This window comes from Canis lupus, chromosome 4 (assembly GCF_003254725.2).
Source record: "Canis lupus dingo isolate Sandy chromosome 4, ASM325472v2, whole genome shotgun sequence".
NCBI classification, from domain to species: domain Eukaryota; kingdom Metazoa; phylum Chordata; class Mammalia; order Carnivora; family Canidae; genus Canis; species Canis lupus.
Window position 1 is genome coordinate 13639288 of NC_064246.1, and position 15220 is coordinate 13654507.

The window sequence follows — 15220 nt, forward strand, 5'->3', positions numbered from 1 at the left end:
GCTAAAAAAACGTTCTGTGAGATTCTAAACATGTCTCTGGTTCCCTTTGCCTCCACTTCAGAATCAGTAAACTACTAGTTGAAAGGCTTCATATTCCATCTTTTGCCATCAGGAATAAGAAGTGCCAGGTTCTCTGTGATCCTAAGAATTAATGATCCAGATCCCAGGTTCTTGGCTTTTTAAAAATTTTATTTATTTATTTATTTATTTGAGGAGGAGGGGTAAGAAGGGTAGAAAGAGGGGGAGAGAGAGAGAATCTCAGGCAGACTTCATGCTGAGCCTGGCTGGAGCCTGGTTCCTGGACTCCATCTTACAACCCTGAGGTCATGACCTGAGTGGAAATCAAAGGTTGGATGCTCAACTGGCTGAGACACCCAGGCACCCCTATGACTTTTTAGTATCATCTACAATAGGAAAAATATTTCTCACCTATTTCTGTTTTGGTATTAGAATTCCTGGATGTTTTTCTTTACCTGCTTTTGCCTCCATTTAGGCATATATAAAGAAAAACAAACAAGCAAACAAACAAACAAACAAAAACCCCATGTTAGACTAAAGAGAGAGCTTGAAACTTAGAGAGGCAGGTCCTTCCAAAGATGGTGCTTGTCTTTCTGTCTTTATTTTCCATTTTGAGAGTTAGAATGACTCTGACTTGTGTTTCAAAATGATTTTGTCAATTATACAAACACATTTTTTTAAAAGGTTTTATTTATTCATGAGAGACACAGAGAGAGAGAGGCAGAGACATAGGCAGAGACATAGGCAGAGAGAGAAGCAGGCTCCATGCAGGGAGCCAATGAGGGACTCGATCCCGGAATCCCTGGATCACACCCTGAGCAGAAGGCAGACACTCAACTGTTGAGCTACCCAGGCATCCCTACATACGCATTTCTGAAAGTATCATAGGATTTTATTCATTGAGACATTTAAGTTACATGGTACATTATGGAAGTGGGAGATGAAGGGAGTATTGCAGTTTGGAATACTGGAATTTTCCAGTATATAATATTCCAGAATATAATCCTGGAAACAGACACTGGGATGGAGATTAGTATGCAGGGAATTGTGGAATGTTTATGGGATTGACACCTGTATAAGCAAATGGAAAGAAGCAGGATTGGGCATAAGGTCGGTTTAGACTGTGATGGGGTCTCAATGCAGGTTTTAGCTAACTCATGGGATGACCTTCCATAGTTGTTCTTTTGGGGATCATAGGCTAGGCCCCTATACTTCTGTATTGACTAGTGACTGGGTGTGAGTGGCTCCATGAGACAGCATACTGTTTGGTGAGACAGCTCTCTCTCACAGAGGCACTGCCTGAAGAGGGCTGGAGGCTGAGATAGTGCTCACCAGCCTCATTCCTAGCAACTGCAGAAATAAATCCTGCCCTCCTAGAGGGAGATTTCTGTATCCACTATAAGGGGCATGTTTTTTATTTTTTTTATTTTTTAAAAGATTACTTATTTATTTATTAAAAAGAGAGAGAGAGAGAGATCACAAGCAGGGGAAGTAGCAGAGGGAGAGGGAGACAGAGAAGCATGCTCTCTGCTGGGCAGAGAACCAGATACGGGACCTTGATTCCAGGACCCTGGGATCATGACTTAGCCCAAGGCAGACCTTAGCTAACTGAGCCACTTGGATGCCCCAGGGCACTTTTTCTTTTTCCTTTTCCTTCTCTTATTCTATGTTTCCTAGGTATAAGGCAGTCACAATCTCACATGGTTCTTTGGGTCTCTCTACAGGTATGTGGTTAGCCTGGGCTGCTCCTTTTCAGTTTTTTTTTTTTTTTTTTTTCCTGTTTCAGGTTGGGTCTCTGAGCAGCTAAAGCTGTGGCTTCAATGTTCCTACCAGCTTATCTTTTACCTTTGGTTTGAAATTGAGAAAGACCAATGTGCCTCGATGGGGGAAATTCCACCTACTAAGATTGCTAGGTGGGGGAGGAGCAAAGTATGACCCATTAGTGAGAAATGTACAGGTACTGGATTGGTTTCTGCTAATTTTTCTGATCTGTTGGCTTGTGCAAAAATGGATGGTAGTTGTTTTTCTGTTTCTTGCTCGTAAGGAATGTTAATATGAGTTTCAAGTCAACCCACTGGTGGATCTATATATTTTCCTTGGAGAGCTTAAGAAGGGCTCACTAAATAATATTCTTTCCCACCCATCAATCTGTGTTAGGAAGATGTATGACTGGTATCTAAGGCGCTGTCAGTATGTTATTTTCCATGTTCCTCTCACATGTCAAATATAAAAATACAGCCTGTCAGTGTAAATGTGATATGGGGCATTGTTCAGAGAGACTGTGAAAAATCCTGCAGTGCTCCCTGATTCATCATTTCAACAGCCTAATCATTTCATAGCCCCGTCTAAACAAAACAGTTAAGGGCATTCCGACTTCGGGGGTACTGAATCAGGGTTGATTCAAAAAGGACTGAGAGATCCCATGAGAAAAAAATGTTTTGGAGAAAATGTGAGAATCTTTGTCTTTGTCCTCAATTTCATAGTTACTGATCTTTTTTGGAAGATTGTTTATCAGTTAATTATTCTCCACCACACCCTGCACCCTGACATTTTGCCAAAGCGGCTGGGAGGCCTCGTTAAATCAGAATTTCTACTTTCAGCTCACCTGTCACAGCTAAAGGCTCCCTCAAATGCATTGACATCGATTAATATTTAATGATTGAATAGTAGAAATATTGGCTCAGCACTTTTTGCTTTTTCTTCCTTTAAATTAAAAAAAAATAAAACCCTTTAGAATGGACTCTGCTTCATGTGCACTCAGCTCTAGATTTCTACAATGTGAAATTTATGTGGATGTCAAGAAAGGGTAAAAAACCCCACAAAAAAACATCTCGCCCTGTAGAGGGCAATATGTGCTCCAGAAAAAGCCAAGCCTATGATGGAGAGAAAAAATTAACATTTAATTAGCACTCAACTCTGTTAGGCACTATATTAGGTACTTTCCATAATTCATCTCCAATAGTCACAACACACCTACAAAGTAGGTATCTTTATTTCATCTACAAATGAGGAAACAGCTTCAAAGAAGTTAGAAAACTTGCCTGAGGTCACATACTCAAGTGACAGAGTCAGTATTTGAATTTGCGTTGTTTGGCCGCATGATCCATACTCTTTCCAGACACGGGTTGCTTCTCTGGGAACAGGAAGCCTAAACCTGATGGAACCAGTATCTTATTTGACTCTCGCAGTCATTTCATGTCTTTGTGTCTCCATTTTTCCATCAGTGAAATAGGCTATAAGCCACATCTTGAATTCTAATTTGGGCTCTTTTAGGACATTGAGATTCTGATTTTAAATCAGGTTAGCTCTTAGTTTATATGAGCAATACCTTACAGATAATTTCTTTTTATGGCATGCAGATGAAAAAGGAGACTAGGAAACATTTCCTTCCAGGGCAAGTAATAACATATATAAACATGCTAAAAAAACACCTTAAAATATGGATAGTGTGCATTTTTAGAGAGATTGATCATCACAATAATGACAGTGGAGAAGAGGCATGCTCGGGTAGAAAGGCTTTGGATCAGACATAAGTTAAATTCTGCCTCAGACAGATAAGTTAAATTCTGCTTCTGGTTCCCATTAGCTCTGAAACTGGGGTGAGTTTTGTAACCCTGACAAGCCTTGGTTTCCTCATAAATAAGGTATGAATAATAATGACTACCTCACAGAATTTTCGTGAAGAAGGGAAGAGGTAATATATTTAAGGCGCCTTGAATAGTGTTTGGCACATAGTGGGCACCTGGGAAATGAGAGATTGGTATTATTAATATTAAAAAGGAAATGTCAATCATTATCAACCTTCATAAGTATACCAGGTTAGTTCAATTTTGTCATTTGTTGACAGAGAGCAAATAGACACATGCCAGAAGGGAACCTATAGATGAAGGCACAAAGGAGTCATTTCGATAACTCAACATCCTAGATTTAGGAAGATTCATGAACAGTGGGTTTCAGTGAGCAAAGAAGGGACAACTTAATTCAGCTCTGAGGGTCAGAAGAAACCTGCTGAAGGAGATGCCTGCCCTGAGTTTTAAGGCATATGGAAGGTTTGCCAGGAGTTGTGGGTTGCTGGCTGTGCTACAAAGTCTATTCTCTCCTAGGTAGAACTGGAGATACCCCTTTGCATATGCCCAGTTTGAGACAATGTTACCCAGCTGCCTTTGCAGCTTGGTGTGTTCTTTTGACTAGTTATCATCACTGCTTAATGTATGTACAGTCTGCATCCATTGCTTAAAAGAAATGGTGTATTCACTTACCCTACATGGACATTTTGGTTGTTACAACTAAGACAAAACTTTTCAAATTGCGTACCTTAAATAAGAGCAGTTTAATGTATATAACATACACTTCAATAACATATAAACCAAATAACTAGGGGAAAAAAAAAACAAAATAGCTCACCCTTTAGTGTTTCTCTTTCTCCTTCCTATGAGCTGGGCTATAGATATGATAGTGATGCAGATTTGAAAAGGCAGTCAGAGACAACAACCCAAGAGATGTCAGAGCAACAAGATAGTAGGCATCTGGGTCATGCTAGCATTATGGTGCAGAGCTGCCGTGATAGCTTGGAATTTTTCTTTGGACTGGCAGATGAGGGAGATACTGCCATCTATCTTATTTAAGCCGTTGTTTGGGGTATTTTTGTTACATCAGCTTAGTCTATACCCTAACTATACGACATCAGGCAGCAATACCAATAATCACTTAGTATTTCTCAAAGGTTTGTGAAGTGTCATCTTCATTAGAATGACCTGGGATGCATATTCAAATGCAAATTTCAGACATCATGAAACCAAATTCTCGAGACATAGTAAGGCAGGGAATTTGCATTTTAAACATGCTTTTGAGTGAAGTCTATACAAATTAAAGATACAATGATTCCAGATTATAAGCTTTCTTCATTTTTAGGGCCTATGGAAAATGTTCCAAGACAGTAAGTAGACAGGCATTGACCTTTTGGTATTTGTAAGTAACATTATACATAGGAAGTCATGAGAGTAAAATCAAGAGAATTTTTCCAATTATGCCTAGAAATTTGTGTAAAAATTATTGTTAATATCCTTTTAGCTTTGCTACTACTTCAAACTCTGATCTATGGATAGCAGCTTCAACATCATATTAGAGCTTTCTAGAAATGCAAAATCTTAGTACAGACCTACTGAATCAAAATCTGCATTTTAACAATATCAATAGGTGATTCATATGCATAAGGGTTTTAAAAACAGAGCTTTGTAATCCCCCTGGAAATAAGTCTCTGAATGAGGTCCACATTTATACAAGTGGCACCAATACTTGAGAATTCAATGAGCAACCTCCAAAATGGTACAGACAATTCTAGAAGTCAATGGGTATATAATAGACTCAGAAGTGGGATTCCTGAATCATATGGTAGTTTGTCTCTCATTTTCTAAGGAACCTCCATACTTTTTCCATAGTGGTTGTACTAATTTATGTTACCACCAGTAGTTCCCAAAGAGTCCCTTTTCTCCACAACTTTGCCAGCACTTGTTACGTCTTTCTTTTTGATAACAGTCATTCTACAGTTTGGAGGTGCTATCTCATTGCAGTTTTGATTTGCTTTTCTCTGATGATTAGTGACGTTGAGCACCTTTTTCATCTACCTCTTGGCCATTTGTATATTGGAAAAGTATCTATTCGAGTTCTTTGTCCATTTGTCAGATTAATTGGATTATTTGATCTTTTTGCTATTTAGTTGCATGAGTTCCTTGTGTATTTTGAATATTAACCCTTGACTGGGTATTTGGTTTGTAAATATTTAATTTCATTCCTTAAGTTCCCTTCTCAATTTGTTAATACTTTCTTTTGCTGTGTAGAAGTTTTTTAGTTTGATGTGATTCCACTTGTTTATTTTTGTTTTTGTTGTTCGTGCTTTTGGTGTCATATCCAAAAAAGTATTGCCAAGGCCAGTGTCAAAGAACTTTCCCTGTATTTTCTTCTAGGAATTGTAAGTCTTATGTTTAAGTCTTTAATCTATTTTGAGTTAATTTTTGTGAGTAGTGTAAGATGGGGTTCAATTTCATTTTTTTGCATTTGAATATTCTATTTTCTTAGTATCATTTATTGAAGAAATTATTTTTCTCTATTGAAAAAATGGGTTTCCCTTTTCAAATATTGGTTGACTGTATATCCATGGTTTATTTCTGGACTCTCAATTCTATGCCATTGGTCTGTGTGTCTGCTTTTATGCCAGTACCATACTGTTTTAATTATTATAGCTTTGTAGCATAGTTGAAATCAAAATGTGTGATGCCTCAAGCTTTATTCTTCTTTCTCAAGATTATTTTGGCTATTTAGGTTCTCTCATGGTTCCATATGAATTTTAGGATTATTTATTTACTTCTGTGAAAAGAAAAGTCCTTGACATCTTGCTAGGAATTGCATTGAATCTATAGATGGCTTTGAGTGGTATGGACATTTACGAATACTCATTCTTCTGATACTTGAATATGGGATATCTTTTCATTTATTTTTGTCTTCTTCAATTTCTTTCACCAATGTCTTAAATAGTTTTTGAGTGTACAGATTTTCCATCTTTTTGGTTAAGTTTATTCTTAAGTATTTTATTGTTTTTGATGCTATTGTAAATGGGATTGTTTTCTTTATTTCTATTTTGGAAAGCTTGTTGTTAGTATACAGAAATACAACATATTTTTTTGTATATTGGTGTGTCTTCTATAACTTACCTGAGTTTTTTAATTAGTTCTAAAGTTTTGGTAGAGCCTGTAGGGTTTTCAATATATAAGATCATATCATCTGCAAACAGATAGTTTTACTTCTTCCTTTCTCATTTGGATGCCTTTTATTTCTTTTTCTTGCCTGATTGCTCTGGATAGGATTTCTAATACTATGTTAAATAGGAGAGTTGAGGGTGGGCACCCTTGCTTTGCTCCTGATATTTCAATGTTTCCCAAATGAGTATGATGTTAGCTGTGGGCTCATCATATATGGCCTTTATTATATTGAAGTACAGTCTTCTATACCCAATTTTATGCAGAGATTTTTTTAATCATGAAAGTATGTTGAATTTTGTCAAATATTTTTTTCTGTATCTATTGAGATGATCATATGATTTTACTCTTCCATAATAGTAATGTGATATATCACATTTATTGATTCATGTATGGCAAAGCAACCTTGCATTGCTAGGGATGAATCCCACTTGATAAATGTGTATAATATTTTCAATGTGCTGTCGAATTTGGTTCACTGGTATTTTGTTGAGAACTTTTGCAACTATATTCATCAAGGATATTGGCCTGTAATTTTCTTATAGTGTCTTTATTTGGTTGTGTTTTCAGGGTAATGCCACTCTCATAAAAATGACTTTAAGAGTGGTTTCTTTTTCAGTTTTGAAGAAAGATTCAATAAGATTGTTTTTACTTTCTTCTAAATGTTTAGCAGAATTCATCAGTGAAACTACCAGTTCTGAACTTTTCTTTGTTGGAGGATATGTTATGATTAATTCCACCTCTTTACTAATTTTTGATTTGTTCAAATTTTCTATTCCTTTATGTTTCCATCTTTGTAGTTGTATGTTTCTAAGTATTATTCATTTCTTCTGGGTTTTCCAATTTGTAGGTATATAATTGTTCATAGTAGTCTCTTATGACCCCTTGTATTTATGTAGTGTCATTTGTGATGTCTTCTCTTTCATTTATAATTTTATTCATTTTAGTTTTTCTCTTTTTTCTTAGTTTAGCTAAAGGTTTGTCAATTGGACAATCTTTTTAAAGGATTAACCCTTAGTTTTGTTAATCTTTTCTATTGTTTTCCTATTCTCTATTTATTTCTCCTCTAATCTTTATTATTTCCTTCCTTCTGCTAACTTTGTGCTACCTTGTTCTTTTTCTAGTCCCTTGTGGTGCAATGGTAGTTGTTTATCAGAGATCTTTCTTTTTTCTTAGTGTATGTGTTTATAGGTGTAAGCTTTCCTCTTGGAACTGCTTTTTGCTGAATCCCATAAGTTTTGGTATGTTGTGCCTCCGTTGTGTTTTATCTCAAGATATTTTTCATTTTTCTTTCAGTTTATTCTTGATCTATTTGTTATTAAAGATCATGTTGTTTAATTTCCACGTATTTTTGATTATCCAGATTTCCTTCTGTTATTGATTTCTAAATTCATATCATTGTGGTCAGAAGATATACTTGATATAATTTCTATCTTTTTGATTCTATTGATATTTGTTTTGTGGCCCAATATATATGATCTATCCTAGAAAATTAATATTGCATGTGCACTTTAGAAAAATTCACCTGTTTTTTTTTCAATTAGACATTTTTAACTGCATTTTTCCATTGATATCTGGAATTCATCATGCATGTTCCCTGTAGTTATGACAAACAAATGTGAACTACACCATCATGTGTCAATGGACATTTCAAGTACAACATACTAATTTTCTGCTCAGGCAGAGTTACTGTCCCTATCTTAGGAATAAATGTTCATTAAAGGTCCTTTAAGCAGGTCACTAGGTGGTTTATCCATAATTACTTTGACCATATTCAATAGTTTGATTTTTTGAATGGACTAAAAGTCCCTAAAGGATGCCCTGCCTTTAGTAGGCCAGTCAGGTGCTGATTTAGCTTATTATTCACTGGAGATGAGGTTTGTATGTTTGGAGAAAGATTATTAGGATTATCTCTTCCCATTGTTGAGGGTTGGTGGTGTCAGAGGATTAATTTAGAAGTCCTTTAGGGTTGAGGTGGAGAAAAACAGGTCAATATGAATTAGTCAATTGTTAATGATAATAATAATAATAATTTACACAACTGTAACCATAGTATTAACACAATAGATTATTTATTGAGTATTTTCTATGAGTCTTACATATATTACCCCCACTAAATTCTCCAAAACAATATGATAAATTTGGAAACTGATGCTTAGAAAAACGAAGTGATTTGTCCAAGATCATATAGCTGGGTGAGTGGAGCAGCTGGTATTTAACTTAGGTTCATCTGATTCTAAATGGTCTCTTTGCATACAGTAAGATGTGACCTCTCAACAAGTCATCCAAAACCATAACACTAAGCTGATGACCAATTTTGAGGTGCAAAGCCAACAAAAATACAGCTAATTAAGATGTGAGAAGAAATTAAGTGAGTGAGATATAAGATCATGTGGATGAAATCTGAAGGTACAGGTTAATTTTATTTGATGGACATTCATGGGAGTTTAACTCTCTGAGGTCCATTTCTCCTTCTTGTAAGCACCTTAGCTTTTGTGGGAGATTTACCTCTTTCCCTCAGGATTCCATGTGGTGAGATCCTAACCAGGAGTCCTCCCCCTATTGATAAAAGAAATAGGTTTGTGATCTAAAGCCTACTGGGAAAAAAAAAACAAAGCCTACTGGACACTCTCTCCCTGAAGACTGAATCTTAAACAGAGTAACAAGTAGATATGGCATGATCAGAGTTTAATAACCTGAAGGTTAGCCAGATTCTTTCTTCTGTGAGTTCATTCCTCTAGTTCCTACAGTCCTTGATTCCAGGTTTCCAGGTTGACACTTCTGTCTCTTTCAAACTTGGTCTCCAACTTGCCTCTCAACTCTCTGATTTCTGAGAATATTTTCAACGTATTTCCTTTGGCTTAAATCAACTAAAGTGCAATTGATTGACTGTAACCAAAGAACCCTGATTGCCACACCAGAATTGTATTTTAATCCACTCCTTATGCCCTTATGGGTAGGTCAGAAATATTTAAGATCTGACTGAGAAATAGAAGTGATACTTCTGCACAATACTGAAAAGGAATTATTAAAATTACTTATAAATAAAAGCAAATTAATTCGTAGGAAATAGGTATGAATTTTTGAAAGGAGGGCATAAGATGAAGCCAGGGGTCATCAGTTTGAATAACAGAACTTTTCTACCTATCATTTGATGACACAGTCTTTAATTCAGTACATATGTTCTTAAAATTTCCTGCAAAACAGAATTTCAATTAAAAAAAATTAAAGCGAACACTTAAAAGACATTTCAGCAGGGGTTCTGCAGGGCTTTGACCATCAAAATAATCAAAATGGAATTTTTGGCATTGGTTCACATTAGGCACTCCTTCTTCCACTTGGAGACCTGAACAAGGAGGTCGGTCTTTAAAATAATGATCATAGAGAGTCAGAATACCATGCAGTTGGGGAAAGGAGAAGGTTGCAGAGTCATTATGGATAAAATGGGAGTAAAAGACTGCTGGACTCTGGCAGTTAAGACTAGAAGCTGTACCTGTCAATGAGTATTTCAGCTGAGGTATAACAAGGGTATTCAGCCTACACCCAAGTCCACAAAGACAGGTGTTGAGGAAAATTCACATATTTTTTTCTATTGGGGAAAAAATCAATAAAGATCTTTCCTTGTTGATGGAAAAATAAACAGAAGAACAAAATGAACTATGGAGAAATATCAACAACCATGAATCATAAAGGAAGAAAGCACTAGCCTAAAGACTTAGAAGAAGACCAGACCTCAGAGGATGATTTGTTATATTAAACAGAAGAGAATTTTAGAAAATTGGAGCATAAGCAGTAGAATGCAAGACATTGTGTCCCCATGAAACAGTAATAGAAAGTCATAATGAGAGACATTGGTTGAGATAAAATGAAGATTTGAGTGAAGAAAGGATTTTTAGGATGCCAAAAACTAAACATCAGGATAAAATTGAATAGCAGTAAAGAATAGTACAGAGCTGATACAAAAATAGACACATAGATCAATGGAACAAAATAGAGAGTCCAGAAATAAACCCATAATTATATGCCAATTAATCTTGACAAAGAAGGCAAGAATATACAAAGGAGAAAAGATATTCTCTTCAATAAATGGTATTGGGAACACTGGACAGCTACATGTAAAAGAATGAAATTGGACCACCTTTTAACACGTTGAAGTGGATGAAAGACCTAAAATATGAAACCTAAAACCACAGAAATCCTATAAGAGAACACAGGCTGTAATTTCCATGACATTGGTCATAGCAACATTTTTCTTGGTATGTATCTTAAGGCAAGGGAGGTAAAAGCAAAAATAAACTATTGTGACTACATCAAAATAATGCACGCACACACACACACACACACACGGAGTATTATTCAACCATGAAAAGCGTGAGATCTTGCCATTTGAGACAACATGAGTTCCATCCATGAACTAGAGCATATGCTAAGTGAAATAAGTCAGACTGAGAAAGACAAATACCATATGATTCTACTCATAAGTGGAATCTAAAACAACCAAAAAGAACCCCAGAATCAGACCTATAAATACAGAGAACAAGCTGACGGTTCTGGGGGGCTGGAGGGGATGGGAAACATGGGTGAAGGGGAGTGGGAGGTACAGGCTTCTAGTTACAGAATGAATAAGTCACAGGAAGAAAAGGTACAGCATAAAGGAATACAGTCAATGATATTGTAACAGCAATGTTTTGGGACAGATGTTAGCTAAACTTGAAGTGAACACAGGACAATGTCTAAATTTCTCAAATCACTATATTGTACACCTGAAGCTAATGTCATGTTGTGCATGAACTATACGAAGAAGAAGAAGAAGAAGAAGAAGAAGAAGAAGAAGAAGAAGAAGAAGAAGAAGAAGAAGAAGAAAAAGAAAGAAAAAAGAAGAAGAAGAAGAAGAAGAAGAAGAAGAAGAAGAAGAAGAAGAAGAAGAAGAGGAAAGCACAGACACTATAGAAAATGAAATCAGTGACTCATTGAGCAAGCTCCAGAACTCTTACAAAATGCAGAGGAAAAAGGATAAAAAGATGAAAATAATGGAGATGATTGTGGCTCTACAAAGCAGACTTCAGATGAAACTGAATGACTTTCAGTGTTAAAGAGAAGGAAACAAGCACAACTGGAGATGAAGCAATAATCAAAAACACACGTTAAGTAAAAAGCAGCTTCTCCCAGTCCTCCAAAGACAAGTATCAAGAATAGGAGGATTCACTGTATGCTGGACAGAATCAAAGAAAAGAGAACCACACTTGAACATGACTGGCCAAAATGTTTGAATTAGAAGAATAAAAATAAATCCTACATTTGTCCAGGCAGAAAGAAAAATGTTGCCTACAAAGCCTGACCTTAACCTTTCTATAATAGCAAATGTCAGAATTTGAGAAAAATCTTAGTGCTTTTGGATGGAAAGTTTGTAACCCAAGAATTTTAAAAGCATCCAGATTGTCTTTCACGTGTGACAGCTCTAGAAAGACCTTCACCATTTTCCAAAGACTCAGAAACTGCTCGTTGATGTGATCCTTCTATTTAAGCATTCATTTAAAAATATACTGAAACCATGCTGGAGATTTAAAAAAAAAATGAGCAAGAAGAGGAGTTCTAGGCATTGTGTTGATTAAGTCACACTTTGCATTCTAAAATCAATAATAAATTGGATTTTGTAATTGGAAGCCTGAGGGCGTTACGTGGCTTAGCTTAGCTTTATGGCATTTCTCTCTCTGCACTCTTACCTTTTCCACTTTTTTGGCACCAGATGTTACTTGTGAGCTGTATCATTTCGTCTGCTGTGCTCCTTTTCTGGTGAAATCCTTTGCAGGATTCATGGTACTCCTCTCTACAAGTGCTTATTGACAATGGATGACCTATGTGCAAGGTTTAGTAAGAGAGCCCAAAAAATGACTAAACAAATCATTGGCCTTTGTTCTACACAAAAGTAAAGCCAATATCTATATTCTGGTTATTTACAATGCCAGAAAACTTGAATGACAGCATTTTGTATGTTTCAAACACATATTGTACGACTATTTCTTGGGATTTAATCTGGAAAAGATTATAAACAACCCAGTGGAAAATTCTATCACCAAGGCCCTCTTCCCAGCTGTTCCTCACTTTAACTGTATAAAACATTTAAATGTTTTAAAACACTATGAGAAAAATGCAGCTAAATGTTACTAATATTAACTGGCAAGTGGTAGGATTTGAGGTGATTCCATGTTTTTTTTTTCCCCTTGCGGTTTGCTGTAGTATTTCACAACTGAACATATTTTACAGTTATAACTAGTAAGGAATCGAATTTTAAAAAACACAATATTTAAAGGATATAAATAGGAAACTCACAAAAGCAGATACCTGAATGACCAGGAAACATGAAAAAATATTCTGCCTCAGAAGAAATCAAGGAAATTCAAAATAAAACCTCAATATATATTTTCATACCCATCAGAATGGTCAATCAATTTACAAGTTTGGCTATACCTTTGATGGTGAGGATATGTATGGACCTCTCATGTCCTGTAAAAATATAAACAAGCACAAGCTTTTAGAGATTTAATATGATGGTATCTAGAAAAGTGAACAATGTACACATTCACAATCCAATTACACTTTTAGATTGTCACAGCATTGCTTATGAGGACAAAAATGTGGAAAGGAAAAACTGGATGAAAAATTTGTGGCTTATTCTATATTGTAATTAAAATAATTGAACATGAATTACAAAGAACACAATGTGGAATAAATCTGAAAAATATAATACTGAGAGAGGAAATGCAAGTTAAAAAGGAATATTTAGAGCACAATCTCAATTTTATAAGTTTAAAAACATAAAAATAAAACATTTCTTTATTTATGGATATGACATATGTAGTCAAATTATAAAAATATAAAGGAAATTATAAATTCAAGAAGGTGTTTATCTTTGGGGACGAAGGGAAGGGATGTAAAATCGGGGAGGGGAAACTCAAGAGACATTAACCATTCTACACTGTTTTTACTTTCTCCTTGAGAAAACATAAAAATCTGGGACATGAATATGAAGATGTTAATATTGGCAAAGCTGATGCAGTAGGTAGGTACATTTTATTTATTGAAATACTGTAATTTATTTGCTTGAAATATAGCCATAGTACAAAGAAAAATAAAATTTTAATAATATATTTTGCTTATAATGTGTCTTTCTATAAATATAAACATAAAGTATGTATTTATAATTTTAGTGTCCCATATGATTATAAGCAGATAAAATATTTATAGCACAGAGATTGAAAGGAAATAAAATAGAAATCAAATACTGGTAATATTTGGAGGATGGGCTCTATATAATTTTAAATTTTTTTATTTTATTTTCCTGTATTTTTAAAATGTTCATTGGGTTCATACTATTTTTATAGTTTAAAACATAAAAATGTATAGAAATATGATAAAAATGTATGTTTGAGCCCTGTGTAGGATCTTTAATGTCATGCTAAGTTTTAACTTTATCCTACGGACTACTATTTCTCCAGGTGTGACCCTTGAGATGCTAATTTGTGTTCCTGGGAAATATAAGGGTTCCCAGGTCAATAAGTTAATGAAACTAGCTCCTAATCACGAAGATATCTAAAACCTCATATAGAAAGTTACATCATTACAAGAGAGATTCTGGACGTTGGAAGCGGCAGTGTTGGGCAAGATAGATTGGAGGTGATGAAGAATGGAGTCTGAGAAGCCAAATTGCAGTAGATACAGAGTGTGTTAGAAGGGCTTCAGTACATCACTGATGACCTTAGTCAATCATCACCACAATCATGTACTTAACACACAATAAACACTTATTTCCCACATATCTAGGTCTGCTGGGATTTGGCTTATCTTGTCCCACAATGTAGGTTAGATCAGGGTCTGTTCTCATTGTCCTTAAACAAGAGATTACCCAAGATATATTCTTCCTATGGCAAAATACAAGCCTATTTCAAGTCTTGTGTCATGTCAGCTCACATCCCATTGGCCAAAGCAAATCCTATGGGTGACCAAACCCAAATCAAGAAGACAGGGTCTTATATTCTACTTACCATGAGGACAAAGCAAGTCACATGGCCAGGCTTAGCATCAGAAGGCTGAGGAAGCATATTCCTCCCAGGAAACTGGGAGTTGGGGGAGGAAATAAATATCTGCTGAACAATAATCTCATCTATGGCCCTGTTTACAAAATGAAGAAAACACAGCCATTTTCTAGATAGTAGAACTCTGAATATATTGAGGTCATCAACGTGGGCTTCATCTCTGAAAGAGGCCAGGGATACCATGAAAGAGTAGTTTCAGCATGGCACAAACCTAAAGGCAGTAGAGTGATGCCAAAATGCTACCCACACCTCGTTTGTTCTCTAGGTGTTATAACAAGTGTCTTAGAGCACAACGTGTCCAGGAATCAGGGAAAAGAATATTGCTAAGAAATTACAACAGGATCGTGAGAGTTTAGC